The 5,345-nt window shown below is 38.6% G+C and overlaps 1 long non-coding RNA gene across 1 annotated transcript in view; it reads right to left on the bottom strand.

The window, feature by feature from the left end:
- Window positions 1-2,119: 2,119 nt before the first annotated feature.
- Window positions 2,120-5,345, bottom strand: part of LOC103603497 — an 11,292-nt gene continuing 8,066 nt past the window's right edge. The window contains exons 2-3 of the long non-coding RNA XR_551620.1: window positions 3,153-3,317; window positions 2,120-2,272 (exon numbers count right to left, since the gene is read on the bottom strand). This is a non-coding gene — a long non-coding RNA (uncharacterized LOC103603497). The remainder of the gene's footprint in view (window positions 2,273-3,152; window positions 3,318-5,345) is intronic.

Raw genomic sequence — 5,345 nt, 5'->3', positions numbered from 1 at the left:
TGAGATGCTTTTTCAGTTCAGATCCCTGAAGCCTTTTTCTGAGTTTCCCTCCTTTTTACTCTGGCCACGCTGTGACTGTGCCACCCCTCTCTTCTGGAATTTCCTATATCATAATCATAAATGCACTTTGATTCAGTAAACAGGAATAAGACCTCTGAGAACAGAGACTAAACCTTTCACCCTTTGCACAATGTCTTCAGTAGCATGCTTTCAAAAAGCTGTGAGTTGAATGAATGAAAAACAAAACCTGGGCAGTTACCATCGAGCAGGCACTGGGCAAAATGCTTTGCATAGACCATCTCATTTAATCCTTACCAAACTGTGTGAATAAGACACAATGGTTTTTGACATTTTTAGATGAGTAAATTTCATTTTATGAAGGTTAGGTCATGCTGTTGTAAAGTACTAAGATTCAAACCAAATCACCCTTGGCCAATCTGGTGAATATGAGGGAATAAGGATATATATGTGGTGGTCTAGGCAATTATGTATATGGATTTATTTAATTTTCACAATCCCATGAAGTAGATAGTGTTATTATCCCCATTTCATGGATGAGAAAACAAAGGCACAGAGAGTTTAAGTAATTTTCTTGGAATCACATAGCAGGGTAGTAAAGCTGGGATTCAAATTTAGGCAGATTATTTTTGACTTTTCGATTAAACTCTTTATACCTGGGTAAGTACTTCTTTTGGTGACTTCTTAAGGAAGAAAATAGACACTGAGGTTTGTTGAGGTTGTATGGGACAGCCTCATATTGTTTACTATGGTGGCTGAATAATTAGTTTCCCTCTAGTTTCTAAAGTATAATTTCCTATATTTTATGCAGGAAACTGAAAACAATGTAAAGATAGCCTAATCCATGAATCTCCAGTAATAGTCAAGGTTTTATGAAAGATGAAGATTTCAAAACCAAATCAAAAAATAAATTTTTATCTAGCAGAGCCTGTCCTGATTTCTTGTCTTCACAATTGCGTGAGAATTTATTGGTTGTTTCTTCTCATCTTTTCTTCCGGGGCAGTTATTAGATGGTTAAAAGAAAACCTGACAAAATAGCAACAACTTCTGCTTGTAACCCCTCTCCAAATTCCCGTCTCCCAAATGGAAATTTAAATTATTCCCACATGGTCAGGCGTGCTCCATACCCCTGGCTAAACTGGGGGCCCATGGGTTGAGCAGGGCATGCAGTTTTACAGCTACTGACCTTGCTGGTGACTTCTCTTTACGTTCGTTTAAGTTTCTTTGTAATATAAGGAACAAGGTGGCTGTAATTTAGGAGCTTTGTGTCAGGAACCAAGGTCAAAGACCAAATATTACAAGATGAATCTATACCACTATCACTCAGGAAATTCCAAGGGTTTTAGGAGTTCTGTGGCAGGAAACGGCCAAAGACCAAAATATGTATTTCTTATAAATCACAATATCACATTAACCTATTTATTCTGGGGGATATGAAAACATATTACACATCATATCTCTTCTTACCCTCTAGGGTCCTCTAATGATAGAATGATCCAGACGTCCTCACTATCCCCACGATCTCGCTACTGCACTTGCCCTTTTGTTTGCATATGATACAAAAATTATATTGAATCAATAAGAACTCCGAGAATTTGTATGTTTAGGCAGAGTAAATTCTAGAAGAGATACCATTTCTTTTCCAACAGGTCAGGGTGAGAAAAAATGGATTGTGGTAGCTTTTTGAAAAATGTTAGTGAAAAACCTAGTGAATTGGTGGGGGTCGGTGGGATGGAGGGCTGAAATAGGGGTCAGGATGAGGATGCTATTCCAGGGTGGGATGTGCCCTAGGAGAACCCCAGAGGCAAGAGTGAAATGATTAAATAGTTGCAGAAGAGCAAATTTTCTTGGTAGGTGTAGGAGGAGATGATTTGAGGAACTGAGTGATAAAAGTAAATAAAGACTCAAGTCACGAGGTCTTTACCTCATATCTTTGGGGTCATACCCATGACCTTGTTCATACCTCTGATTCAATGAGAAGCTGCTGTAGGCCTTAAAGAAGTGGTGGAGAACTGAGTGATAAAAGTAAATAAAGACTCAAGTCACGAGGTCTTTACCTCATATCTTTGGGCTCATACCCATGACCTTGTTCATACCTCTGATTCAATGAGAAGCTGCTATAGGCCTTAAAGAAGTGGTGGTTGGAAAAACCCCTTGAATCCAATGTAGAGGTGTGATGAAGGAAATCGTGGGCAGCTCATTGAATGTGTGATTCATAGATGAGATACAGTCAAGACCTAGTCCGTGGCTTGTGCTGTAGGAGAGGAACAAACAGGAAGTGTAGGGTAATGTGTTCATGTTCATTCACTTTCTGCTTGGTCTTAACAATGACTTTCACTTTGGCTTTCTTTACCATATTTTGTCCTTTGTTATTTGCAGGGTCTCTGCCATAATAAATAGAATAATAACTATTCCAGAAGGGCAGCATATCTGTTCTGCCATTTTGGGGTAGAAGTGGTATGTTTCCCCCTTAACACCATCAACTGTTAGCCATCATTGTCGCAATAATGTTAATATTATGAATACCCATGGCTTGCTTGTGATTTTTTACTTTTCTGCTATACCATTGATGCTTATGATGTCTACTTTTTTTCCACAAATTACTTCTTTCACCCTCTTCGGCTTGGCCTTTGCTTGGGAGGATGAACAAAAGTTTGGTTTTGGTTTAATGACACTGAATTCCTTCAAGAAAGTTTTAGTCATGCAGCCAAGAAATTTTCTTCCATTGCTTTCTCTCTCATAGTCCGTTCAATTTTACCTTCCATGTACAGTACAATTTTATTTCATTTCTTTTCATTTACTATGGAAGGCTGATGTGATCCAGATTCAACAACCCATTTAATTCCATCATTCTTTAAGGTGTTAAAATTTACCCAAAGCGGCACTTCAGTAGAATTGCTAATATTCTGCACACAAACTCTCATACTGATATTTACTGGGATATAAGGAAGGATTGATGAATAGTACCCCTGTCTTCTGTTTTTGATTTATAACCTATGAAATAAAAGACACAGGAGTTAAAAAAAAAAAAGAAGATAAAATATCACTACTAATAAAGTTGATTCTAGACATGCCTTGACCTGTGGTCATCTGGGTTTCCTAATTTAATCCCTACTCCTCCAGTTGAAACTTACCTGACTACTCACAGGTTACCCTTCTGTCTCTCTTGCAGATATATCTCCTCTCACAGTAAGAATTTCCTATTTCCCCTTCTTGATTAACAGGAACTGCCCCTACATCTTGTTCTCCTTCTGTCCGAGGTAGTATTTGTCTTCTTCTCTAGGGTAAAAAAATAAGGGCTGTGGAGAAAGAAACAATTTCTAAGAAGGACAGATGTGCTAGGAGGTATTTAAAAAATATTCCCATTGCACCCATGATGCAAATGGCATTTGGTCATAATTCTGTCTCTACTCTCTGTCTGCCACCCCCACCCCACATTTGCTTCCCCAGAACAGATAGAGCCTATTCTTTTTTTACTTCTCTCACCCTCTTAGGCTTGGCCTTTGCTTGGAAGGAAGAATAGAAGCCATCGGCTCATGAGATCTTCAGAGGGTCCATGGCAATGTGATCCCTGAGCCACAGGCTTAGTGTCTAGAGCAGTCAGATGCTTGTGAGAATCCATACAATGTGTCTGTGAGCAGGATGAATGACTGCAATCAGTGAAGCGAGGAGTGTAGATTTTCCAGGTCTAATTATAAGATTTTGATACGTTCTGTAACTCCACATACTGAGGCAGAAAACTAAGTAACCCAACTTAGTAAGACAGACAGGGAAAAAATCCATTTTTATCTCAAGCACTGGTTGAGCGCTCTCATAAACTCATCAGGTTTAATGATGTTTATTTCCTGTCTTCTGAAAAAAATGTGAAATGGAGAAATTATGACTATTAAGCAAGTTTCCCTAAGATCTGTGTGTTCTTTTTCCAGAAAGAGGAAATTCATGTGTGTCAACAGTTGAAACAAGTCACTTTAAAATTCATGCAGGAATCTTTCTAAAAATTGTGCTAGCTGCTGTATGGTGCTGCTGAAAGAGAAATCAAGAAAGCCTGCCCATTCACAATAGTCGCCAAAAAAATAAAATACCTAGGAATTGAACTAACTAAGGACGTGAAAAATCTCTATAACGAGAACTATAAACCACTCCTGAGAGAAATTAGAGAGGATACAAGAAGATGGAAAGACATCCCATGCTCCTGGATTGGAAGAATCAATATAGTGAAAATGACTATACTACCCAAAGTAATATACAAATTCAATGCAATCCCCATCAAAATTCCAATGACATTTCTCTCAGAAATGGAAAGAACTATACAGTCATTTATCTGGAATAACAAAAGACCAAGAATAGCCAAAGCAACGCTGAGCAAAAAAAAATAAAGCTGGAGGTATTACTCTACCTGACTTTAAACTATACTACAAAGCCACAATAACCAAAACAGCATGGTACTGGTACAAAAACAGAGACACTGATCAATGGAATAGAACAGAACACCCAGAAATCAACCCACGCACTTACTGCCATTTGATCTTCGACAAAGGCACCAAGCCTATTCACTGGGGTCAGGACTCCCTCTTCAGCAAAGGGTGCTGGGATAACTGGATATCCATATGCAGGAGATTGAAACTAGACCCATACCTCTCACCATGTACTAAAATCAACTCAAAATGGATCAAGGATTTAAATATACACCCCGAAACAATAAAACTTATTAAAGAAAACATAGGAGAAACCCTTCAGCAAATAGGGCTGGGCACAGACTTCATGAATATGTCCCCAAAAGCACGGGCAACCAAAGGAAAAATAAACAAATGGGACTATATCAAACTAAAAAGCCTCTGCACAGCAAAAGAAACAATTAACAGAGCTAAAAGACAACCAACAGAGTGGGAGAAAATATTTGCAAAATACACATCCAACAAAGGACTAATATCCAGAATATATAAAGAACTCAAACAACTTTACAAGAAAAAAACAAGCAACCCAATCAAAAAATGGGCAAAAGAACTAAGTAAGCATTTCTCTAAAGAAGATATGCAAATGGCCAACAGTCATATGAAAAAATGCTCAACATCACTCAGCATCCAGGAAATGCAAATCAAAACCACACTGAGATACCATCTCACCCCAGTTAGGATGGCAAAAATCCAAAAGACACCGAAAGATAAATGCTGGCGTGGCTGCGGAGAAAAAGGAACTCTCTTACATTGTTGGTGGGAATGCACAATGGTGCAACCCCTATGGAAAATGGTTTGGAGGTTCCTCAAACAGTTGCAGACAGATCTACCATATGACCCAGCTATCCCACTGCTGGGAATATATCCAAAGAA

This window comes from Galeopterus variegatus, unplaced genomic scaffold, assembly GCF_000696425.1.
Source record: "Galeopterus variegatus unplaced genomic scaffold, G_variegatus-3.0.2 Scaffold4634, whole genome shotgun sequence".
Lineage (NCBI taxonomy): Eukaryota > Metazoa > Chordata > Mammalia > Dermoptera > Cynocephalidae > Galeopterus > Galeopterus variegatus.
The sequence above is the reverse complement of the archived record's forward strand: the minus strand, read 5'-3'. Positions and strand labels throughout refer to the sequence as shown.